The sequence below is a fragment of the Sus scrofa genome, chromosome 3, assembly GCF_000003025.6.
Source record: "Sus scrofa isolate TJ Tabasco breed Duroc chromosome 3, Sscrofa11.1, whole genome shotgun sequence".
Classification (NCBI taxonomy): domain Eukaryota; kingdom Metazoa; phylum Chordata; class Mammalia; order Artiodactyla; family Suidae; genus Sus; species Sus scrofa.
Genome location: NC_010445.4, coordinates 45,026,119 through 45,052,090, shown reverse-complemented (window position 1 = coordinate 45,052,090; position 25,972 = coordinate 45,026,119). Strand labels below are relative to the sequence as shown.

Sequence of the window (25,972 nt, the reverse complement as noted above, 5' to 3'; positions counted from 1 at the left end):
TCCTGGGACTCAGCAGACTCCCATGGCTGACCAGCAAGCCAATTGTCCTGCAGACACCATAGCATGCCATCACTGGGTAAACGGGACCCAGTGGTGAAGCCTGAGGTCCAGGATGTTGGGGGAGGGGTAGAGAGTGGAAAACTAAAGAGACTTCCATGGCAGAGGTTAACTCTGAACCCACCTAGAATCAGCAACTTCTTTTTTTTTTTTTTTTTGTTAGGGGTTGGGGTGGGGTGGGGGGCTGCATATGGAAGTTCCCAGGCTAGGAGTCAAATCGGAGCTGCAGCTGCCGGCCTACACCACAGGCACAGCAAAGCCAGATCCAAGCCATATCTGCAACTATACCACAGCTCACGGCCATGCCGGATCCTTAACCCACTGAACGAGACCAGGGATCCACCCTCATGGATATTAGTCAGGTTCATTAGCTCTGAGCCACAATGGGAACTCATGAGAATTAGCAACTTCTTAAAAGGTTTCTCCAGCCAGGAGGAAGTGGCCAGGGGACTTGTGCCTGACAAGGGTTCCAGGAGGCAGGAGTTAAGCAAGAAGGCACAAGGAGGTGTCAAGGGTTGAAAACTGGCCCCTCTATGTGGATGACTCTCCTTCTCTAGATCCGGGGAGACTGGCCAGAGAGGCACCCAGCCCTGAACCTATGCGCCCCACCCCAATGCAGCCGCACCTGCACCTGCACACTCACCCAGGGGCCATCACGCCCTGAAGCGGCTCATCTGATTGCCTCCTGTGGAGGAGGCTGCATGTTTGCTCAAACCACCACCAACCCACTGAGAGCAGTCCGGGGGCGGCCCAGCTGAGACCCGCTGCTGTAGGGTAATGGCCACCACAGTGTCAGGTGTACCCACTGCTGACAGAGGCCTAGGTGGATCACCCCAACTCCAGTGCGGCTTTGGGGGTGCCCCAGACATAATCTCTCAGTTAAGAACCTTTGAAAATTGAAGCTCCTGAAGGTCAAGTGATTCTCTCCAAATCCTTCACCCCGTGGTAGCCCTGGGGGGGTTGGGGGCTTTACCAGCTGACCCTTTGCTCACCTCTCACCCACCACACAGGCTTCTCCATGGAGCCCAACACCCCCAGTGCCAGACAAGCGTGGATCCTGGTACTCAGGAGGCATTCAAGCTGTGTTTTTCATGAAATTCATCCTTAGTGCATTTTTAAGCCCATGGGTTCAGACAGAGGACCCAGAACATTGCTGTGTAGAAGCCCAACCAGAGGAGGTTTCAGCCCGGGAATTGAATTGCAGGACAACTAGCTGGCTTGGGAGAGCTGGAGAACTGTTGTTGGTGTCAAACAAAACAAAACAAAACAAAACAAACAACAAAAAAAAAATACAGCAAGACTCTGGCTTCGGGCTCAGCCTTGTGCAAGCAGAGGACAAGGTCCCCCTTCTCTTAAAACTTGCATCAGAGGGAATTCTCGTCATGGGTCAGTGGGAACAAATCTATCATCCATGAGGACGTGGGTTCAATCCCTCAGTGGGTTAAGGATCTGGTGTTGCTGCGGCTGTGGTGTAATAGACCGGCAGCTATAGCTCCGATTGGACACCTAGCCTGGGAACCTCCACATCCTGCGGGTGCAGCCCTAAAAAGACCAAAAAAAAAAAAAAAAAAAAAACCAAAACGAACAAAAAAAACCTCTCATCAGAACCCAAATAGCACCCTCTCAGCTTCTCTGTTCATTTCTGTTTTTGCTTATTTTCCAACCAGTCACTTTCAAGACCTATAAATGGGCCTTTCTACCACAAAATCTCTATTTTCATGCAAATGTATGATTCTGTGAGAATAGTTATTTAATCTTTATATTCTCACCTTAGAGTGGGTATTTACTTGTTCTTCTAGGCAGAGACATGAAAAGAATGATTTGGGACTAAAATTTAGCTTTACATCTAGTATTTGCATTGAATTTGCTGTGTGACTAGAGTTTAAAAACCTTACCTCTCTAAGCCTCAGTTTCCCTATCTGTAAGAATGGGGATTATAACACCAAGGCCAGAGGCCTTTCCATGAGATAACATATACAGGAGCCCCAGCCCAGTGCCCTGTCTGGAGAGGCATTTGATCCAGAGCAGGCATAGTTGTTACCATGATTTAGGGATTAAAATATGCTTGAGATCTTATCCGTACAATAAATTTCACCCTATAGATTGGAATAAAAGACACATGAAGTAACGATGTACTAATATGGAAGGTGCCAGCTGTCCCCAGGGATTAGCAGTCTCCAAAGCCAGAAGAGGGTGTGTTGGTGGGGTGAAAGGTGCTGCCCCCCCATCCACTCCCACTTTAGTTGGAGGCCCCAGAATCCCAGACTAGAGGAAGCTTCCAGAATTCCCATCAAGGCCTTGGCTGGTACATTCCAGGAGGCCACCGGGTGGCTTCCCCAGATATGTACCTGATCCATCTTTGCTGCTCCACACTCTTCCACTTAAGCCTGGCATCAATCACATGCCTCTGGCAGCTAAGTCACATTAGCTGGCTTTCTCTTCCTTCTCTGGACCTCCCCACTTGGGGGAAGAATCTAGAGAGACCCCATTTTCCTTTATTACAGCCAGGGTCTTTGCTTCCAGACTCAAAGCAATTTATTAAGACCATCTAGTTTAGTTCTCGTCGTGACTCAATGGAAACGAGTCCCACTAGGAACCATGAGGTTGTGGCTTCCATCCCTGGCCTTGCTCAGTGGGTTAAGGATCCGGCATTGCCGTGAGCTGTGGTGTAGTTTGCAGATGTGGCTTGGATCTGGCGTTGCTGTGACTGTGGCGTATAGGCCGGCAGCTACAGCTCTGATTCGACCCCTAGCCTGGGAACCTCCATATGCCACAGGTGCGGCCCTAAAAAGACAAAAGACAAAAAAAAAAAATCATCTAGTTTATCCTCCACATATTCCTTTGATTTCCACTGAGTCATACCTCTCAGGTACCAGCTGCCAGCGTCATACCTCTGGGTTCTGGTATTGGTCAAACTTCCCCAAACTGTCACTGATGGTGGCGAGGGCAGAACACAGAGCCTTATGGTCAAGACACACTGGCTGGGCTGTTCCTCTTGCTTATTTGATGTCCATTTTTTGTTTGTTTGTTTTGCTTTGCTTTTAAGGGCCACACCCAAGGCATATAGAAGTTCCCAGGCTAGGGGTTAAAATAGAAGCTATAGCTGCCAGTCTACATCACAGCCACATCTACACAGGATCTGAGCCGTGTCTATGACATACACCAAAGGTCATGGCAACGCCGGATCCCTGACCCACTGAACAAGGCCAGGGATCAAACCCGCATCCTCATGAATACCAGTCAGGTTCGTTTCCACTGCACCACAATGGGAAATCCCTGATGTCCACCTTTTACTCAGAAATGACGCGGCCATGATGGGGGACGGCTTGGGGCCAAGCGTCTGGGCTCATCTGAAGGTGCCCTTTCCCTGTGCTGCCCATCCTTCCCCCAGGTCTGATCTGAATGTGATGCCAGCTTCATCCAGGAGACCTGCTGCTCACAAAACAGACACAATTCACAGCTCTCCCATGCCTTACAATGCAAAATGTTAACAAGTCACTGCTGGATATGCTTAGACTCACTTTGGGTCAGCAGATATTTCTCCAGCCCATCCCAGCCTCACCCTCAATGGAGAAACAGCTGGCTTCATATCACAATGGAGAGAAAACAACCTCCTTAAAGAAAACGCATGTGAATATTTTTAAGGGTCTCCTCCTCCACCTGCAGAGGTTGGCGATGAGCATAGCCACTGATTTTGTTCCCTCCAAGTGACTCACCTACATGAAACCCCTGTGGTGCCATCTGCCAGAGCCCTTGGGTCCTAAGAATAGTTCCAGGGACCTGTAGCCCCAGTGGAAAATCTCAGTCTTATTTCCTGCTATACCCCCAGGGTCCTTTTCTCATTTCTCAGCCCCATTTAGGAAACATGTTGAAAACTTGAGAGTTTTCAAGGCTGACGTCATAAGGGTCAACCCACATGAGTGACTCAATTCTTTTCCTGTTGATAGATGTCTCGGAGGGGAACATGAACGCACTGGGACAGACGTGGGTCTGCCCCGCTCTGGAGAGAAGTACCACCAAGCTGTATAGTAATTAGTCACCACAGCCCCCAAAGCTTCATGACCAGTTCCCTGCACTGGCTGTATCAAGCTGCACAGAGCCTCTCTGTTGCACTTTTATCTCTGTGGGTCACCAGCCTCTTTGTTTCCACTGAAATTCATGCCCAGACTCAATGTACAGGCGGTTATTGCATCTGTCATTTCTGTGTTTTGCTCATCTTTGCCTTCCTTGGGGTCCTGCAATGCTGCTGGTCTGTGAGGATTGCCACCAGCATATAGGAAAAACCCAGGGTCACACCCTGCTGTTCGGGGCATTAACTCTTCCAATATCCCATCCCACCAGACACACAGAACTCTCTATATATTTCTTCCTCTTTTTTTCTTTTTTCTTTTTTTTTTTGGCTTTTTAGGGCTGCATCTGCAGCATATGGAAGTTCCCAGACTAGGGGTCAAATTGGAGCTGCAGCTGCCAGCCTACGCCACAGCCACAGCCACACCAGATTGGAGCCGCAGCTGCAAACTACACTGCAGTTTGCAGCAATGCCGGGTCCTTAACCCACTGAGAGAGGCCAGGGATCAAACTCAGATCCTCATGGATATTAGTCAGGTTCGTAACCCACAACAGGAACTCTCTATATACTTCTTTTGGGGAAATATTTCAAACACAAGTGGAGAGACTCTAGCAAACATCCGTACACTCCCAGGGCTTCATTACATCTTAATATTTTGCCACATCTGTTTCAAGGCTTAAAAAAAATTCATCCATAAACATTACAGACACAGCTGAAGGCTTCCTTGATCTCACGGCCCATCCTTACTTCTCAGAGGCAGCACTACATTGAATTTAGTGTGTATTAATCTCAAGCATGGTTTTTAGATTTCCCTGTGGGGTTTGTTCATACATAATACATAGCATTGCTTTACATATTTTTAAATTTTATGGAAATCTACCCTACTATATATATATACTTGTGAAACTAGGCTTTGTTATTTACTGTTGTCTTGAGATGTACCCATGCAGGTATGAGTTGCTCTCATTTATTTTAACTGCTGTGTAATATCCTATTGTATGAAAGTACCGTCTGAATGTATCTGTTTCCTGCTGACAATTTCCCAGTTCCTTTTCAACTTTTCACAGCCACAGACAGAGCTGCAGTGAATAGCTACGCACATGTGTGAGTTTTCCAGTGTGGATCCCCACCCTCCAAAGAGATGGCCTCACTCTACATCGTCAGCACCGTATAAATTCCCAGGGCTCCCTCTTCATGTCAACACTTGGTCAGTACCCAGACTAGGGGTTGTGCCAATCCGATGCCTAAGAGGCTGTGATGGTTAATTTTATGTGTCAGCTTAGCTGGGCCTATTCTAGATGTTTCTGGCAGGGTGTTTTTTGATGAGACACATTTTAAATGGTGGACTTTGAGTGAAGCAGGTTGTGTTCCATAATGTGGGTGGCTTCATCCAATAGTTGAAGGTCTGAATAGACCAAAGGGTTGACTTCCCTAAGCAAGAAGTAATTTCCCAGCCATCTGCCCTTCAGACTTGAACTGTAGCATCAACTCCTCCCTGGGTCTCCAGCCGGCTTGTCCACTCCACAGATCTTAGACTTTCCAGCCTCCATTATCACAGGGACAAAGTCCTAAATCTCTTTCCATATATATGTACCTCCTATTGGCTCTGTTTTAATACAGAGATGGTATCTCTTTGTGGTTTGAGTTTGCATTTCTCTGTTTACTAATGACATTGACCATCTAATCAAATATTCGTTTGATACTGGGAATGCTTCATCCAGGGCTTGTCCATGACTTGGCTGATTGTTTTTATTAAGCCATTTCTTCTCCCTTCAATGATTCATATAGTCTGTTCATATAGTCTGGATACTGACCTTTTGTCAGTTATGTGACTGCCTTGCAAGATCAGTGTCTGATTTGACCATTTTTACGAGCAAAGTTTTTTAAAAAATTAATATAGTTCTATTTATTCTACCAAGTAGTCTATTATTTTTTGCATTAAGGTTTGTCTTTTTGTATCTAGTTTGAGAAAATAAATTCTTACTCTGAGTTCCTAAATCAAGCCTTCTAGATTCTCTTTTAAATTGTTTAGAGTAGTTGATTTTGGAGTTCCTGTCGTGGCATAGTAGAAACTAATCCGACTAGGAACCATGAGGCTGCAGGTTTGATCCCTGGGCTCACTCAGTGATTTAAGGATCCAGTGTTCCTGGGAACTGTGGTGTATGTTGCAGACTTGGCTTGGATCTGGCATTATTATGACTGTGGTGTAGGCCAGCAGCTGTAGCTCTGATTAGACCCCTAGTCTGCGAAACCTCCATATGCCGCGGGTAAGGCCTGAAGAGGTAAAAAAACAAAAACAAAACAATAAAGTTGATGATTTTTACACTTAGGTATTTAATAAATATTGGATTTATTTTTGCATGTGTTGTGATGTAAGTATCTAATTTATTCTTCTAAGGATATTATTATTCCCACTGCTATTGAATGAGTCCACCACCTTTTTTTGGTACTAATTTGTAATAATCCTTCTCGTATATATCAAATTTCCATATGTGTAGATCATTTTCTTAGTTCCATATTTTTCTATTGATATGTTTATTGTTGTACCAATATTTCACCATCTGAATTACTATAATTTTATAATTAGTCTTGATGGTTATCAGCGTGTTGAATTTTACAAAACATACCCTTTGAGATTTTGGATGAAATTGTATTGAATTTAGAGAATAATTAGGTGATGATTGACATCTTTATTAAATAAAGTCTAGTTTCCCATTCAGGGACATGGTTAAATCATTCCACTTATTTATATTTTTTATCTTCTTTAGCAGTATTTCGAAGTTTTCTCCAACAAAACCCCATAAAAAACCCAACCCTCTCCAAACCAAAATCAAGACCAAAACAACTTGCACCACTTTTGTTAAATGTATGCAGAGGTATCTTACAGCTTTAGTTACTACTATAAATGAAATTTTTTCCTGTTACGTTTTCTAATCAGTTTAACTAATACATAAAAATTGTACTAATGACTGTGTGTAAATATTACCTCTAGCAGATTTTCTGGATTCTCTTTCCATGTGACTAGTTTACTTGAAAACCCTCTTGAATTTTCTATGGAGATTATTGTGTTTTCTGCAAATAAGAATTTTTTGCCTCTTTTCTGGTCAATTCTTTTGTCTTTTTTTTTTTTTTTTTTTTTGTCCTTTGTTGTTGTTGTTGTTGCTATCTCTTGGGCCGCTCCCGCGGCATATGGAGGTTCCCAGGCTAGGGGTTGAATCGGAGCTGTAGCCACCAGCCTACGCCAGAGCCACAGCAACGCGGGATCCGAGCCGCGTCTGCAACCTACACCACAGCTCACGGCAACGCCGGATCGTTAACCCACTGAGCAAGGGCAGGGACCGAACCCGCAACCTCATGGTTCCTAGTCGGATTCGTTAACCACTGCGCCACGACGGGAACTCCCAATTCTTGTTCTTATCTATTTGGTGTGTTTTATTGTCCTCAGTATGGCTTCTGGGATACTGATAATGGACATATTTATCTTGTTACTAATGTTCCAAAGTTTCATTGAATGTTCAATAATTGAAATGTTTACTGTGCATTTTTTGTAGACTTCATTGATTATATTAAGGTAGTTCCCTATCATTCCTATTTGTAAGTCTCTCATGACTTACAAATAAATTCGTTCATGTATATACTTACTTCTAAATATACTTTCAGTTGCCAAACTCTTGGATTTTGATACACAATACTTTTATTGTCAGTCTATCCCGGAGAAATTTTGTTTGTTATTTCCTCTTTAGCCTGATTGTTTTGAGTTCCAAAATAGATGAGTTTCATACTGTTCTAGCATTGATTTCTTTTTTCTTCTTTTGTGTGTGTTTTTGTCTTTTTAGGGCCACAACCGCAGCATATGGAGATTCCCAGGCTAGGGGTCTAATTGGAGCTGTAGGTGCCAGCCTATGCTACAGCTACAGCCATGCCAGATCTGAACCACATCTGCACCCTACACCATAGCTCACGGCAACGCTGGATCCTTAACCCACTGAGCAAGGCCAAAGGTTGAACCCAAAACCTCATGGTTCCTAGTGGGATTCATTTCCACTGCGCCACGACGGGAACTCCTGTTCTAGTATTGATTTCTAAGTTAATTGGGTTAGGCTTAGAGAAAAGAATCTGTGTGAGTTTGGTGGATTCTAGATAGTTGTTGAGTCTTTCTTTGTGAACTAGTTGTGTGGTCAAATTTTTCAATGATTTTTGTATCCTCAAAGAAAATGATGACGATTTTTCTTTTGTTGCAGACTTTTATATTTGAACGCATGCGCGCGCGTGCACACACACACACACGATAAACTAGTAACTAGTAAAGCCTGTTACTTTTATTTTCTAAATACTTTATTTCTAATTTTTTTCAGTTGATTGCTTTATTAATTTCTAACAAAGCTAGATGAGTTGAAAGCTTGGACAAACAATTCTGTCAATTTTCTCACTATACTTTGAGGTGAGTATGCACTAGGTCTGTATACATTTAGAACTATGATGGCTTTGGCCTGGGCTGATGTCTTGATTATTATGTGGTTTCTCTTCTTATAATTTGTCTGTTATTGCTAGCATTGACCTAGTATATATTTTTCTGTCCCTCTATTTTAAATAGCCTTTCTATGTGGTTTTGCCTTAGATGGTCTCTTGGAAGCAGGATATAACTAGACTTTTTAGAGAAATCCAATCTGATAATTTCTCTCTTGGAATAGATGAGTTTAAGCCTATTTATAGCTGCTGCAATTACTGATATATTTCAATGTATTATTGCTTTGCTGTTATGTGTTCTGTGTGCCTTTAAACATTTTCTTTTTTTCTTCTTTCCTGCCTTCCTAGTACACTAATGAGTACTAGAGTGAAGCTCCATGAAAGTTTGTTGGGGTCCTGAAATCATGAGGGATCTATACCTGGATACGAGTCTAACCTACTGCCTCTGAAAGCAGCCAGCGCACCCTGGACTGAGAGCAGCTAAGCTGCTGGCTCTTAAGCATTATTCCTTGAATAAAGAATGATGCTAGGAGTTCCCATCGTGGCTCAATGGTTAATGAACCCGGCTAGTATCCATGAGGATGATGGATCCAGGTTCAATCCCTGGCCTCGCTGAGTGGGTTAAGGATCCAGAGTTGCCACGACCTGTGGTGTAGTTCACAGATGCCGCTTAGATCTGGCATTGCTGTGGCTGTGGCATAGGCCGGCAGCTGTAGCTCTAATTGGACTCCTAGCCTGGGAATCTCCATATGCCGCAAGTGCAGCCCTAAACACACACACACACACACACAGAATGATGCTAATTTAAAACTCACCCTGGCTCCAAAATTCTATTTCTAAAGTCTATTTTGTCACTTGACATCACCGGGCAGCTATCAGCACCTGTTGGCAGCAGCAGGACCACTATGTTGGCAACAACTCGCTAAAAGGCAGTTGGGTGGATCCACTTTCCCTTTCACCACCAGGGCCAGACTAGGGTGGGGCAAGCGAGGCTCAAGGAGCAAAATTTAAGGAGGCACTCACTTTCAGGTGCTGACCCTATATTTGCAAGGCCCTGAGAGTGAGCATCTCCTTAAAATTTGTTCATTAGGCAGCTTACTGGCTTTGTCCCAGTCTTAGCACTAGTCCCCACCACTCCCTACTGTCTCCCCAGCAGTGAGGCCATGTGTAAATGGTCACATCTTGCTTGCTCTGCTCTTGTTCTACCACTAGAATGAAGAGGAAAGTAAACTATTTCTAGTACGCTGTCTTCATCAAAATTGAGTAAACAAGATATAGACCAAAAGAGCCCTGGGTTTCACCTTTCTGGTTTACCTACAACATTCCCTATGAGTACGAGAACCTGAAGTTCTCAGCAGGGCCATCCAGGGCCCTGAATGTCCAGTTCCAGAGTCTCTCTAGTAGGAACTTTGGTCAGAGGAACAGATATGTCTTTTAGAAAAACAACTCTGGCTACCTTTTTTCTGAGCCCTGATGTGGGCCGAGAAATTTAAAGTCTCCTGCAAAGGTGAGAGTGCAGGAGGGGAGGATGGATGGAAGGACTTGCAAGGTGTAGCTGTGTTCACTGAGGGATTCCAAGCAGGGTTGGATGACAGGGCTCAAAAATTACCAGATGGTTCCATCAAGGCTTCCCTTCCCGCTTAAACAAGGGGACAGGGCAGGAGAAAGTGGTCTGTCTGGCTTTGGGTGAGCTGAGTTTGAAATCAGGTCAGGACGGCTGGGTATGTTGGAATAACAAGGGAGAATGCCTGTCCCTTCCTCCTTCGGGGGCTGTCCCCTGGGGTGCCCCCAACCTCCAGTCCCCACCCCCAGTCAGCTTTCTCAAGGCTGCCTCTGTTTAGGTCTGAGCCTAGCAGGAAACAGCCCCCTCCGGGCAACCAGTTGTAACCTTATTGTTAGCAGGCTGAAAAGGAGGCTGGTATTTCACAGCAGAGATAAAAGTTAATCACAGATTAGAACTGCCTTGAAAATATTGATGACTTCATTCACCTGAGTCCTGGGCCTGGGGGGGACGTCTTCACGGTGGCTGAGTGGCCAGACCAGTTCAGCCAGTTCTCCGCTCTTCACAAGGGAGCCCAGCCTTAAACAAAAGCCAGGACTACTGAATAGAGGGCATTCATAGGAGGTTGGAGTCACTCTGCAGACCTACTGGGTGCTGTCTAGACTGTCAGATTGGAGGTCTGTTTACTCTCTGCCCCACCTTTTTCCCAGGAGCCCGCCCTCCCTCTCCCATTACAACTTTTATCTGGCGGCACCATCACCCTGGGAGACTCCCAAACAGAAAGCCAGACTTTGAGCAGCAGAGACAGTAGCTACAAAATAAAAGTTCCTGTGTTCAGAGGTGGGGCGATTTCTCAATGCGGACCATTAGGTTTAAGATGAGGGGAATTTATCCTCTTGGGTGATCTGAAAACGGGATAAAATTCAAGCTGTGTTTGAAATAAAAAGTTAACATGTTACTACAGTTTGTCCTAAAATGTTCAGCAAATAGTGTAGTGGGGCATTGGGAACCAACAGGGGGAAGGCAAAAAACTCTCCTGGTCCTGGATCCCTGACCTCTGGGCTCAGGCACCACTTTTGCCCTCCTGAGCTAGACGATGCATGAAAGCCCCGAGCTCGGCTGTGTAAAATGCACACAAAGGAGACATTCGCCAACCCCACCCCAGCTTTGGCTGGAACAGAACGGGGTGGCCTGGATGCCAAGAGAGGCCACTGCCAACACTGGGGCGGGGGTGGGTTGAAAAACTGAGCTTTCACAGAAAGGCCAGAGGCTAATCAAGGCCAGGGAAAAGAGGATGGTACAGATGCTGCAAGAAGATGACGAATTTTTTTGTGAGGAAGAGTTGACTGTGCAATTTTTTTTTCTTTTTAGGGCCACACCCGTGGCACATGGAAGTTCCAAGGCTAGGGGTCGAATCAGAGCTATAACCACAGCAATGTGTGATCTGAGCCTCATCTCCGACCTATACCACAGCTCACTGCAACACTGAATCCTTAACCCACTGAGCAAGGCCAGGGCTCGAACCTAAGTCCGCAGAGATACTAGTTGGGTTCTTAACCCGCTGAGCCACAACAGGAAGTCCAGACTGTGCAATTTTTATTCCCAAAGATGGAAGAAAAGCTAATCACAAATCACGATGAAAGGGATTCCTGCCGGAGGCCCTCCGAGGCACCCACCACCCACCACACCCAGCTCAGCTTGTGAGGCCCCCTGTAGCAACTCCTCCTGTTTTGTTTTTGTTTTTGTTTTTTGCCTCTGTGCAGCGGCTTGATGTGGGATCGCAGTTCCCAGGCCAGGGACTGAACTTTGGCGGCAGCAGTGAAAGCCAAGTCCTAACCACTAGACTACCAGGGAACTCCCCCTCTTCTCATGCTTTTTCTTGCTGCTGCCCTGCCCAGAGCCTGCACCCACTTTAAGCATCTTGTCCCATCTTCCACAGGGCTGGCCCTCTGTCTCTCTCTGAAGAACATCCCTTAGGCTTTTTGCTTGTCTATATTTCTGCTTCCGTCAGGTCCCAGGGTCCCGAAGTTCCTCTGAGAAGCCTTCCTTGGGCCCCTCAAACTCCCTCCCCCAACCCAGCCTTTGGAGCCTTCCTTGGGCACAAAACAGTCGAGGGAGCTCAAGCCTTGCTGTGCGTCTGAGGATGCCCGCGGGGAAGACGGTGGGTTGGAAGGAACCAGGCAGGATCTGCTTGAGGTGGATGAGGAGGGGGATGGATTCATAATAGTGTTAGTGCTACCAGCAGAGTGGGGTTCCTGGATGCATGAGAACCAAAGAGATGGTGGTCCCAGGATCTGGTGGAGAGACTGCAGAGTGTGAGGCAGCTCAGAACCTGGCTTGACATCAGAGGCTAAAGAGAGAGACCTCAGGAGAAGGTAGGGAACTAAAGTGACACCATCTGTGGCAGGGCGTTGAAGGGCAGGATGCAGACAAGACAATCAACCCAAACTCTGTCCAGGGCCCCTCCTCCCAAGGACAGGTGAGGCAATGGTGCACAGGTCCTGGGCACAGCTGACAAGTCAGTGCCCTGGAGCCCAGCCTCCTACTTTAAGAAAAGGAAGGAGCGGCTAAGAGCCACACACTCCTATATTTAAAAAAATAGGAAGAGGAGTTTCTGGGAGTTCCCATTGTGGCTCAGTGGTAACAAACCTGACTAGTATCCATGAGGACACAGGTTCGATCCCTGGCCTTGGTCAGTGGGTTAAGGATCTGGCATTGCCGTGAACTGTGGTGTAGGTCACAGATGAGGCTCGGATCTTGCATTGCTGTGGTTCCGGCGCAGGCCAGCAGCTGTAGCTCTGATTCGACCCCTAACCTGGGAATCTCCATATGCTGCAGGTGCAGCCAAAAAGAGGAGTTCCTACTGTGGTGCAATGGGATCGGTGGCGTCTCGAAGCACTGGGACACAGTGGGTTAAGGATTAGGCATTGCCACAGCTGTGGCCCAAGTGGCAACAGCAGCTCCTACCTGATCCCTGGCCCAGGAACTCCAAAAAAGGGGGGAAAAAAAAGAAAAAAGGAAAGATGGCTAAAAAAAGAGAAAAGAAAAAGGCCCAAGTTGGATTTTGAATGAGATGCTCATTTTTCTTTTTTTTTTTGGTGGTCAGTGAGCCTACTCCTAGTAATGGTCAGACCCCAAGGCAAAGGTACCCCTCTAACCCCATGGAAGAAATCCCTGCAGCTTCACTGCACTTGCTGTACATGGCTAGATGTTTCCATCTGGCTTGTTGCCAAGCACTGCGGGTTGACAGGAAGGTTTTCTCATGGGGGCTCCTTTATAAAAGACCTCCTAGTAGTAGGTACTTGTAAGGCATAAAACGTGTCTCTCCAATCAAGCTCTCGAGAGACAGGGGGCCAGAGGCTGTCAAGGAGGAGGCAACTGGAGAAAGAGGAGAGCTGGATAGAATCACTGGTCTCCTTCCTCCTGAAGCCTTCGGGGCCAACATGATGGAGCCCAGCGTCTAAGCTGAGGGCTTAAGATATTCAGAGGAATATTAACACTTACCCTACTTGTGGGGTGAAGACACACACTCTTCTGAGAAGCAGAGCAGCATTTCAGAAGAAAAAAGAATGACTATTCCCACAGTGACTAAATCTGCTTACTCACCGTTCCCTAACCCATCCCGGCAACAGACCCCACATGGCCACCAACATGTAACATGGCTGTCTTGATGCCAGTAAAGACAGCACACTTTTGCTAGAATCCCTAGGCCTGCATGCTATGGATCCTGAAGGCTGCTCTGGGGCCTCTAGGGCACCTAGCACCCTCTCCAGGAAGACCCCTGTGTCCACCAATGTCATTTTCCCAAGTCCCTCACATCCCTAGCTGGGGCACTCACTCTCCTCTGCAGAGCCCTGAAGTCAGGACAGGGTGGCTATGGCTTTGCGGAAGCCAGCTCAACACTTGGCACTTGGAAGGTCCATAAACAACCCTTTGCTAAAGGACAGAAGAAATGGGTGAATGGAAAAAGAAGGAAAAAAACACAGAGGGAGAGAGAAAGAGAAAGGGTAAAACAGAAATAACAGCTGATACTTTATTTTTGTTTGTTTGTTTTTGTCTTTCAAAATACAGGACTGGTACTGAATTTATTTTTTTATGGTAAATTATTATTTGTTAATAGTTATTTCCCCAATACAATTTTTTTTCTACTGTACAGCATGGTGACCCAGTTACACATACATGTACACATTCTATTTTCAAACATTATCATGCTCCGTCATAATGATGCTTTGTTTTTAGTCTGAAAATAGGCTCATTCTAGCCTCTCTCTAAATGCAATTTCAACATCAATAATTCAAATGTAGTTTTCTAAACTGTACATTGGAAGTGGGCGGAAATTCTCTTCAGTCCTTTTAAAACTTGCATATGTGTATTGGAACATTGATGATAGAATTTTGGTCAGAGAATCTTAAACTGGGGGAGGCACACACATGGCACGTGGAAGTTCCAGGTCAGGGATCGAACCCGTGCCACAGCAGTAACAACGCCAGATCCTTAACCCACTGAGCCATCAGGGAACTCCAGAGGGTCTTAAGTTTGGAGTCCATATTTTACACCACCCTAGGAGCAGCTGAGGGCCACTTGGGCTGCCAGGCACTGAGCCACAGGGAGCTGGGCCTCCCTTCCCATCCGCACCCCACCCCCATCCCCTGTCCAGGTCATCCTCTGACCCTTGCTGACCTGTAGCTGCCCAGCTGCACACCAAAGAGCTCATGCTTTATAGATTGTGTTCCCTTCCTAAGTGTTGGCAAACTAATAGGGCATATTGTTTAGGTTTCATTTTCCGGTAATTTTCTTCTTTATTTTGAAATTTTTTTAGGGCCACACCCAAGGCATATGGAAGTTCCCAGGTTTGGCGTTGAATCGGAGCTACAGCTGCTGGCCTACACCACAGCCACAGTAACGCAGATCCCAGCAGCGTCTGCAACCCATACCACAGCTTATGGCAATGCTGGATCCTTAACCCACTGAGCAAGGCCAGGGATGGAACCCATATCCTCATGGATACTAGTTGGGTTCCTTACTACTGAGCCACAACTGAAACTCCTCTTCTTTATTTTTCCTTATAAAATTCACAGAAGAATAAGCTCTCATGGGAAATAATTTGCACCCGAAAGATAAAGCAAGAATCCCCCTGGACTTTCCCACTTTGTGAACTGGCTGGCATCTCCTTTACCCATTTTTCTATTGGGTTGTTGGCGTTCGTCTTTTTTCTTACAGGTTGATAGTTCGTGATAGAGTCTGGATAATAATCCAAAATTTATGTGTATGTGTTTACCTTTCTGCGTATATGTAGCTCTATCCTTGTATGTATAAGCGTGCATATCTGCATAGGTACGCATGCACACACACAGCTATAGATATTGCAAATATCTTCTCCCACTCTGTTGCTTGTCTTTTATCTCAGAGTCTGGTGATGAGTGACTTTGAATCAGAAGTTTCACATTTTGATAAAGGCTGACATCACTCTTTCTCTGTTTGCCTTTGTGATCTGTGTTTGCTTGCGGTCGTGCCCACTCCAAGCCCAAGGTCATAAACATACCCTATCTTTTCTTTTCCTACTTTAGTCTTTCCTCCAGGGGTAGCCAATCGCCCCGGCACATTTCTCAGGGATGAGAAAAGCCACCCTGGCCCCAGATCCCATGGGTTTCTCTTCAGGGAAATGTTGAGGTTGTTTTTGTTGCAGGATGTCAAGAACTTCTCAAATTCCTGAAAAAAGTGTACTGTTTGCTGCTGGCTCTGGAGTCTGCCCCTCCCCACCCAGGTGGAGAGCAGAGGGTGACCTGAGTCAGCCCAGAGGTTGACCTTTGTACCAAGCTCTGCTTTATCTCCAGTTGCTATTTGCTAACTCCCTTGAGAGTTCTGCCAAAGATTAGCATCACAAGTCCCCCCCTTGTGGTTTACACAGTCTGCTCCTTGGAAAACGAGGGCATTTGTCTGCCCTGCTTTTCTGGCAGTTCTGACGGTCTTCTGCATGATTTTCATGGGCCAGGCTCCCCAGAGGGAAACGGCAGCAGCAGGGAAAGGGACTTATATAAGCGAGCCAGAGAGGCTGTGACGATGAAGGTGAAGTGAAGGCCCTGGGGTGGGGGTGGGGCCTGCTGTCAAACAAGGATTCCATATCTTTTTGTTGGCAGAGTTTCTTACCTGACTTTGGGCAATCTTCTAGACAGAGGGTTGTTTTAGATGGGATCCTCTGTGTTATGTGGAGGAGAAAACTGTAGCCTGGAGAGGCCAGGGACTTGCTCAAAGGGCTACAAAAGTAAGGGGTAGAGCAGGGAGCCCCACTCCGGCCCCCATCCCACCTGCTGATGTTATTTTTGCCACATCCTGCCTTCGGGGAACGAGAGTCCTCCTGGAATGTTTCCACGAGGAAGAAGTGTAGGGACACAAGGTCATTTCTGGAGGTGGGGGGCTGAGCGTCATACTCAAGGTGAAATAAACACTAATGGAAGAGGAAGTTTTAGGACCTGTGTCACATCTTTTCTTTTTTCTTTTTACAGCCACACCCATGGCCTAGGGAACTTCCCAGGCTAGGGGTTGAACTGGGGCTGCAGCTGCCAGTCTACGCCACAGCCACAGCAACGTGGGATCTGAGCCATGTGGGACCTACACTGCAGCTCATGGCAATGCCGGATCCTTAACCCACTGAGTGAGGCCAGAGATCAAACCTGCATCCTCCCAGACTCTGTGTCGGGTTCTTAACACACTGAGCCACAAAGGGAACTCCTTTTTTTCCCCTCACATCCTCTGGTCTTAAAGATCTTCCTCATATGGTGTAATATGGACCAATTTTTTGCTTTTTCTTTCTTTTTTTTCTTTTTAAGGCCTCACCGGCACCATATGGAACTTCCCAGGTTAGGGGTTGAATTGGGGCTGCAGCTGCCGGCCTATGCCACAGCCACACAGCAACGTGGGATCTGAGCCTCCTCTGTGGCCTATGCTGCAGCTCATGGCAATGCCGGATCCTTAACCCACTGAGTGAGGCCAGGGGTCAAAACAGCATCCTCATGGATACTAATCAGGTTCATTTCCGATGAGCCACAATGGGAACTCTTAATTTTTCCTTTTTAAAGTAAAACGTTTGAGGCTTCCCAATTATAAAATTTTATAAGTTGGATGAAGGTGGTCAAAAGGTACACACTTCCAGTTTGAAGACAAATAAATATGAGGGATGTCACGTACAACGTGATTACATAATGAACACTATTGCCTACTTTATAAGAAAGAGAGGAGTTGCCATTGTGGCTCAGTGGAAACGAATCTGACTAGCATCCATGAGGACGCAGGTTCAACCCCTGGCCTCGCTCAGTGTGTTAAGGATCCGGTGTTGCTGTGAGCTGTGGTGTAGGTCGCAGAAGCGGGTTGGATCTGGTGTGGCTGTGGCTGTGGTGTAGGCTGGTGGCTACAGCTCCAATTTGACCCCTAGCTTGGGAACCTCCATATGCCACAGGTGCGGCCCTTAAAAAAAAAAAAAAAGACACACACAAAAAAGTTAAGAGAGTAAATCCTGAGTTCTTCTCACAAGGAAAAAAAAATTTTTTCCCCTTTTTTTCTTTTGTAACATGAGATAGTGGCTGTTCACTCACTGGTTCAGTAACATGTTTGTCAAATCATGCTGCTGTCCGCCTGACACACCGCACTGTGTGTCAGTTACGTCTCAATAAAACTGGAAGGGAAAAAAAGGAGAAAAAAAAAGTCTTATAAATTTTCTAAGGTTAAACCCAACTTGCAGATGGCAGGTAGAAAAGTCTTTCGGAGTTTACAATTTTCTAAAACTTAGTCTGGGAAATGTTTTGCCTCAGAGGTAGCCCAGAGGTTCCAAAGGCAGGGCTGAGGGAAGAGCAGAATTAGAAGCCACTAACTTGTCCTGTGAAAGCCCCCACCTGCGTGGATTTGCTCTCTGCACCCTCTTGTTGTGGAGCTTGTGGTGATCAGGCCACTTGAATGGGTGGAGCCACATTTTTTTTTCTTTAAAATTTTAAACAATTTTTAAAAGGGACTTTCTATTTACAGTTATTACAAAATATTGGCTCTGTTCCCCATGTTGTGCGATACATCCTGGAGCCTATCTTACACCAATAGTCTGTGCCTCCCCACCCCCACTTTGCCCCTCCCCCCCACTTTGCCCCTCCCCCCCCACTTTGCCCCTCCCCCCCACTCGTAACCACTAGTTTGGTCTCTATAGCTGTGATCCTGCTTCTTTTTGGTTGTATTCACTAGTTTGTGGTCTTTTTTAGATTCCACGTATAAGTGTATATGACTGTATTCACAGGCTGTATTTGTCTTTCTCTGTCTGACATTTCTCTTAGTGTAACGCCCTCCAAGTCCAGAATCTCATTTTTTTTTTTTCTTTTAATTTTATGGCCACACCCACAGCATACAGAAGTTCCTGGGTCATCAGGGGTTGAATCCAAACTGCAGCTGCAGCAATGCCTGATGCTTTAAGCCAAGGCGCCAGGCCAGGGATCAAACCTGTGCCTCCACATTGACCTGAGCCACTACTGTCAGATTCTTAACCTGCTGTGCCATGGCAGGAACTCCCAGAGCTTCATGGTTAAAAGTCCTTCCGAGGTGATTTGGGAAACCAACACAGGTAACTGGAAAGAAGTAATTTCTAGAACCCTGTGTGACTACTGGGTTCATTTACAGGTTCTAGGGCCAAGCAGGACCTGAAACACAGAGGAGCTGAGGACAGGAGAGTCATGCCAAGCAGAGAGTCAGGAGGGGGGCGTGGAGGGGGCAGTCGGGGCTCTGTGCCCAGCTGTCTGTTGGGAGGAAGCTTCTGGAAACCCAGCGGGACGGTGCAGGTTTCTTTTGCTAAGCCAGTGTTAACAAGAGTTTCAGTCCTGACAGAGCCCCCCATCAGGTCTCCCCTCTCCTGTCTGGGCCCTGCTCCTCCTCAACCTCGGTGCCTTGGCAGGCACTTCCTTCATTTTCCACCCCAACTTCCTCTCACTCAGTTTCCCCTCTTGCATTTTCCATTTCCTCTTTTCAGGACACTGCCTTCTTTTCCTCCCCCCGCCCCAACCCCCACACCACAGCTTTGCTAATCCAAGAAATGCCTCCAAAATGGAGGTCAACCCCCAACGGCGGCTGCAGCGAGCCCAGGAGACCCAGGTCCTGGGGGGGGGGGGGTGCCTTCCCCTCTGCAAGGGTGGGAAGTGTGTCTCTCTCAGACACCCCACCTGGAAAGGGTTAATAAAGCCGTTAAGTCTCATGGACTATGTTAGTCACGCTAAGTAAGAACACTCGGGTTTAAAATCTTCCCCAAGGTGCTTTCCAAATGAATCTGAGGGATTGTAAATAAAGTGTTAAAATAACCTTCCCTGTCCCTGCCGGTGATGACGTGTTTATCCTTGAGAATAAGTCAAGATGCTTCCAGGAGGCCAACTTCCGGGTAAGTCAAGCATCCAGGGAGACCGTGAAGTACTTAAATAATGAATGTTATTCATCTGACATTTTTCTGGGACTGTATTTTTAAACGACACATTTCTGGCCTATACAGTGTCCAAGGATCAGGGGTAAGCGTTTTGTTCAGGACCCAGGTCCAGTGAAGAGTCTAGCCGCTGACCCCCCTCTACCTGCTGTTAAGTGTTATGCAAATGATCCCCGCCCGCCTGGCGTGGCCTCAAGCTCCGCCCACCAGGGCCCAAGCCCAGCTGCATTCAGAATTCTTCCATCTGCTTTTTTAAACCCTTTTTATTTCTTTGCCCTGTTTGCCCCTTGCTGCAGGCTGGCATCTCTTGCCTCTCTCTCGGCCTCTAGCTCCCTGCCCTGGCGGCTGAGTCCTGGATTCTTAGCCGTGAGCACAGCCTGGCTGGAGAGAAAAGCCCTGCTTGTGTTTGTATAGAAACGCCTCCCACTTTGTGGCTGGGTGTGTCCTCCAGATTTATTTTAGACTAGTCATTTTCTGTTTCCTTAGGGAATTATGCTACCAGCATGACTAGTTTATTGGAAGGATCCAATAAAGAAAGCAGTGGGTGGTCTTTCAAATTTAGGTTATACTATCTATAATCGCATTATAATAGGAGGCCGCACAGCTAAAAGGCTAAAAGCTTGGTCTGTGTGGTTTGAATCTAAGCTTTGCCATGATGAGCTCTGTGCAGTTTTAACCTTTTGCAATGACTTTATGCAGGGAGAGGGGACTAACAGAGGCATGCTTCTTTGCTGAATCCTGTCCAGCCCTCACATCAGGCCTGCACAGATTAGGAGACCCCAGGAAAGCAGGGGGTGTGTGTGGGGAGAGATGGTTCCTCTGTCCCATCACATATGCAGCCCAGAGTGGTGCTATTTTGGAGGCCATGCGGTCCTTGAGGGTGTTTTACAACATCCAGACCACTCCGAGCTAAGAATAATCTGTATCTGGAGTTCCCATAGTAGCTCAGCAGGTTAAGACCCTGAGGAGTATCCATGAGGATGCAGGTTCCATCCCTGGCCTCGATTAGTGCATTGAGGATCCGGCATTGCCGGGAGCTGTGGTGTAGGTCACAGATTCAGCTCAGATCCCAGGTTGCTGTGGCTGTGATATAGGCCAGCAGCTGGAACTCCGATTCGACCCCAAGCCTGGAAACTTCCATATGCCGTGGGTGTGGTCCTAAAAAGCAAAAAAAAAAAAAAAAAAAAAAGGGAAAAGAATAATCTGTATCTGCAAAGCAGAAATCATAATAGTTGCTACCTGATAGGTTATAATGGAGATTAAATGAAGGAAAGGCCAGCAGGTGCTGAGAGCAGGGCCTAGGACAGAATAAGGACTCCACAACGACACAGCATTTCTCTGCCATCTGTGAGAGCATTTTCAAAATCATTTTCAAAATTATTTTCCCATTTCCTTTTTATCAAAGAGTGTCCCCAGCGCCACCAGGCACAGCACCCTGGGTGAGGGGTCTCCATTCTGGATGCCAGTATGGTCAGGTTCTGGTGAAGACCTTCTTCTGGGCAGTAGACTGCTATATTCTTTTCTTTTCTTTTGTTGCCCCAGGCTGCAGGGGCTTGATGTGGGATCTCAGTTCTCAGACCAGGGATTGAACCCAGGCTATAGTGGTGAAAGTGCCAAATCCTAACCACTAGACCACCAGGGAACTCCCAGACTGCTATAGTCCCTTTTTTTTTTTTTTGTCTTTTTAGGGCCGTACCCATGGCATATGGAAGTTCCCAGGCCCAGGGTCAAATCATAGCTGTAACGGATGGCCTGCGCTACAGCCACAGCAACACCAGATCTGAGCTGCTTCTTCAACCTACACCACAGCTCATGGCATTGCCGGATCCTTAACCCACTGAGTGAGGCCAGGAATCAAGCCTGAGTCCTCATGGATACTAGTCAGATTTGTTTCTGCTGAACCACAACAGGAGCTCCAAGCTATATTCTTATTGTGTCCTCACACAGCAGAAAGAGGACCAGAGATGGGGCTTCTCCCATTAGGGCACTAAGCCCATTCATGAGGGTTCTGTCCTTATAACCAAATTAATTCCCGGAGGTCCCAGTTCCTGACACCATCACGTCGGGTGGGGGGGTTAGGATTTCAACATATGAATTTGAGGGGGGGGACATCTGGTCCATAACAATGACAAACAGAGAAAAACTGAAGGCCAAACGGGGACTATGGTGGAGAAGAGAATAGGCAGCTGCTCTTCTTCTGAGCATCCTCGGGTGGGAAGATGGCCCAGTGTGACCAGATCATCCCATTTTCTAGGAGAAGTTGGAAAAATACATGTTTTTTTTTTTTTTTTTTAAATGTGAAAGCCAAGCTCCTGATTTTTAAATCTTGACAAGTAGTTTAAAAACGTAAACACATGTGTGCCAAGTAAAACACACTCTCCAGACTGAATGTGGCCTCTGAGCCTCCAGTCCGTGACCTCTGGAAAGATCTAGAATCCTTTTGCTGCTTGAAGGCATGTTACTGCAGGCAGAAATGCCTTGTCTAAACAAGGAGTACGTCTGGAAACACTGTCGCCTGCCTGACGGGTGGGTGGAGTTGGCTGCCATCTGGACCACGGCCTGTCAGAAGCCACCACCTGCTGCAAGGGATGTGACATTCCATCACCAGGGACAGCGTTCTTGTCTTCGGGCTTGGTCGCCTGGTTAAAAATAGATCGGCCTTGACTGCCTTCTCAGTAACTCTGTTCTTGGTAAAAGCAGCAAGTCTGAAGATAAGGCAGTGAAGTTCAGCCTTCGGAGGGTTTGGTGAAGACCGGGATTCCTGAGTTGGGTGTATCTACAGGCTACCTTGGTGCACTTCATGGTTTGCATTCTGACCCACCCAGGACCCAGAGCTGGCCTCCAATTTACAATCCACTGTTCCCAGCAGATGACCTTCAGGTGGGTCCAAGCAGCAGTTGATAGGGAAGCCCTTGAACTCAGTTCTCTCAAAATCACCCTGAATTTCCACCTGTGGCTATTTGCAAAAAAAGATGACTTTCCTTCGCCCACTGCCCACAGCAACACTGGATCTGAGCCACATCGGTGACCTAAGCTGTGGCAATGCTGAATCCTTAACCCACTGAGTCGGGCCAGGGATCGAACCTGCATCCTCATGGCTCCTAGTCAGGTTCTTAACCTGCTAGGACACAACGGGAATGCCTGTTCAACTTCTTATGAATGCTAAGCAGGTTCTGGAAGACGACAGTCTTGTATACACTCTGAGACTGAACATACCTATGGATCATGGCCAGACCATGTATTAGAAAGAGCTCCGGGACTTCCCGTTGTGACTCAGCAGGTTAAGAACCCAACTAGTATCCATGAGGATGAGGATTCAATTTCTGGCTTCCCTCAGTGGGTTAAAGGATCTGGCATTGCCTTGAGCTGCAGTGTTGGTTGCAGATGCGGCTCAGATCTGGTGTTGCTGTTGCTGTGGCTGTGTCGTAGGCCAGCAGCTACAGCTCTGATTTAACCCCTAGCCTGGGAACTTCCATGAGCCACAGGTGCGGCCCTAAAAACAGAGAAAGAACTTGGACCCAGAGTATGCAACAACCAGCTAAGGAAGCCAAATGACTTCATAGCAGTTGGTCCCAAACTGCCAGGAGGTAGTTAAAACCAATTAGTTTCCCTAACTGTTGTCCCCACTTCCAACTTGGGACCAGAAGAGAAAGCCAGCTATGCATTGCTAATCCACCCCATAGGATGCTGCGACTATGACAGCTAGTTGCTGCCTCCAGCTTTCCCCACTGATGGGCTCCCAGCAGAGCACACCTGGAGCCCCTTTTCTTTTCCTCCAGAAATCTTGCTTCTCCTCCCCACCCCAGCCCTGTCTGCCTTGGTGATGCCAAAAGCAAGTGACCGTGATGGTGGCTGACTCCCTGGCTGGGGTCAGCTCCCACCAAACAGCCTTTGCTTTCTTGTTTAGGTGGTTCACGTCCAGGGCTCACACGCACTCACATACACACAGTTCGGTCGGCTGTTCGGGTCGCTCCAGGTTGATGAAGATGTGCCTGCAGTCTCGCACTAACTGCAGAACCCACTTGGAGGAGGCAGTTCCAAGGAAATTGATGTTCCAACCAGTCCCAGATGAAGGGCAAAGGAGCCCAAGAGATGTTTGAAATCATTGTGTTTTGACCGGAAACTTTATTAACCTGGAGACAATGGGACAATTGTCCCTGAGTGAACAAAGCGAAATGCTCAAGTCTGGGACAAGCAGAGCTGCCCTAATGGCCTAGGCATGGATTTCTGAAGGTCTATGCCAGCGTTGGCAAGAGCAGCCATGGCTGTGAACGGGCTGGGCCATGGACACAGGCAGCCCTGTCACCTCCTCACTGGAGCAAGTCCCAAAGGTTTTTAAGCCTCAGAAAAGGACCCAACTTTCCACCCTCATCAAGTCACCAGACTGACCTTCAAGCCAACTGAAGGAGCATCTTGGGAAGGACAAAGCATTTTCTCATCTCGGAACAAAACGTCACAGAGAGAGAGCTTTAAATACATCATACCTGTATTTTGCAGGGAGAAGCAAACTAAAGTAGAAATGCATAAGCCTTAATAAAAAGAGGAATTGGAGGGAGGGGGCAGGGGTACCAGGTTGCAGCCCCTCCCCCAACCCCCTTACCCCACCCCCCACCCTCCGCCTTGATCCAGGCACAGGGCCCTCTGAATGGGAAGAGAAGGTGCTAGAATATCTTCGTTCTTCTTTTAGAATGTATGTCGATGACTTAAACCCAAGTCTCCATTCCACGCCTGTTAATTAGGCTGACTTGGTGGCATATGCCAGAAGTCTGGAGAGCTGCTCTCCCAGCTCTGCCGGGGCTGTGTCATCACGTGACACAGCAGTTACTATGGAGATTATCAGTCATGAGCAGGTCGTCCATAAGTTGAACTTGCATCTGACAAGTTAAATTTGTCACTATGGGGAGAGAGTAAAGAGGGTTGTTTTTTTCTTTTTTTCCTTGAAGAGATTTCCTTGGCTCCAGGCCCTGCCCCCTGCCCCTTTCCAGCCGGGTTAGGCTTTTTCCACGTGGTGGTCCTGAGCTGAAGAAAGCTTGCTTTATTCTCTCTTGTGTTCTGTAGAGTCTTGGAGGAAGCTAGGGCGCTGGCACCAAGGGGCCCTGCAAGATGGGTTAGGGCTAAAATCAGACCAATTCTGTGATTCATCTGCAGACCTATAAGGGGGCACCAAGCACAGGCTTGGTCTCCTCTGGGACAGGAGTGGCATATGCCAGTTTTCTCTCCAACAAGTGTATTTCATTTCCTTCGTTGGCATGAACTGCCCCCGTCACCACATACGAACACATGTGTGTGCATGTGTGTTCATGCCTGGCAGTATGTCGAATTGCGCTGCTGCTCTCTGTCCCTCAGTAGGTAATGACTCTCATAGACCACCTTTCTCAGATTAAAGGCAAACTGCTATTTAATAAAAGCCACAGGAGGGAGGCTGGGATGGAGCCACACCGAGAAGGGAGAGCCAGGCCGAACATCTGGGCCACTGAAGGCCATTGTCACACAACTTTGACAGGAGGATGGGCTAGGAGGCTCCCACACTGGATGAGCCTACCTCTCCTGGTTTCAGACACCTTTGTTTTATTGTGTTTCTCTTTGGTTCAGCTCCTAACCAGGGTCGGAATTATAGGAGCCAGTCTCTCATCTCTCATATACACGACCTTACATTCAAAGGGCCCCCCAAATCGAGAGTCATCCCTTCATATGTGGGTGCAGGTGGCCTTGTTTTTTTTTTTAATTTTTTTATTATGGTTGATTTACGTTGTTCTGTTAATTTCTCCTGCACAGCAAAGTGACCCAGTCCTGCATCTATACACACTTTCTTTCTTATAGAATCTTTCATCACGTTCCATCACAAGGGGTTGGACTGTGCTCTGCAGCAGGACCTCATTGTCCATCCATTCTAAAGGTAACAGTTTGCATCTACTAACCCCAAACTCCCCATCCACCCCACTCCCTCCAAAGACCTGGCTAGGTGGCCGTGGCCTTGATCTCATAGATGTCCCTTCCTCTTGGATGCCTTTCTAACCCCTCAGAGGAGCCCAGGGCTGAACTGGGAAGGTGGGCCTGGACCCAGCAGTGTTCCCCATCCCCTATTGATTAGAGGGCTATGGCACCCCCTCTTTCATCAGGAACAGAAAAGGTTTTAACACATACAGACATTTTCCTCCAGGCAACTCAGCTGCAAGATCCTTAAAGACCAAACCAGAACTACTCCTTAAGAAGCAGCAGCCAGGAAACTAAGAATCACAATTTGATTCTGTAACTCCCAAGAGACCGACCCACTTCATTTGAGCTCAGCCAACAGTCTGGCGACCGAGGCTTTCATTCTGTCACCTGTCTTTTTAATATTCTCATGAACCTCTATTTCCCCCTCATTTCAATGTTGAAGAATCACCTTGGGATTCTTGTCTGGTCAAGGACAGGAGTCTTGCCTCAGAGTTTGATCTGT

General features: G+C 47.1%; 1 long non-coding RNA gene across 5 annotated transcripts in view; it reads right to left on the bottom strand.

Annotated features, from left to right (window-relative positions):
• LOC106509733 overlaps positions 1 to 25,972 on the bottom strand; it is a 283,958-nt gene that overhangs the window by 58,358 nt on the left and 199,628 nt on the right. The window contains exons 6-7 of one of the 5 annotated variants that reach the window (XR_002342498.1): positions 25,919 to 25,968; positions 23,639 to 24,629 (exon numbers count right to left, since the gene is read on the bottom strand). The exons of 2 other annotated variants lie outside the window; for them this stretch is intronic. This is a non-coding gene — a long non-coding RNA (uncharacterized LOC106509733). Of the gene's footprint in view, positions 1 to 23,638; positions 25,969 to 25,972 lie in introns of those variants that run through there. 2 more of the 5 variants (XR_002342495.1, XR_002342501.1) reach the window with 2 other exon arrangements.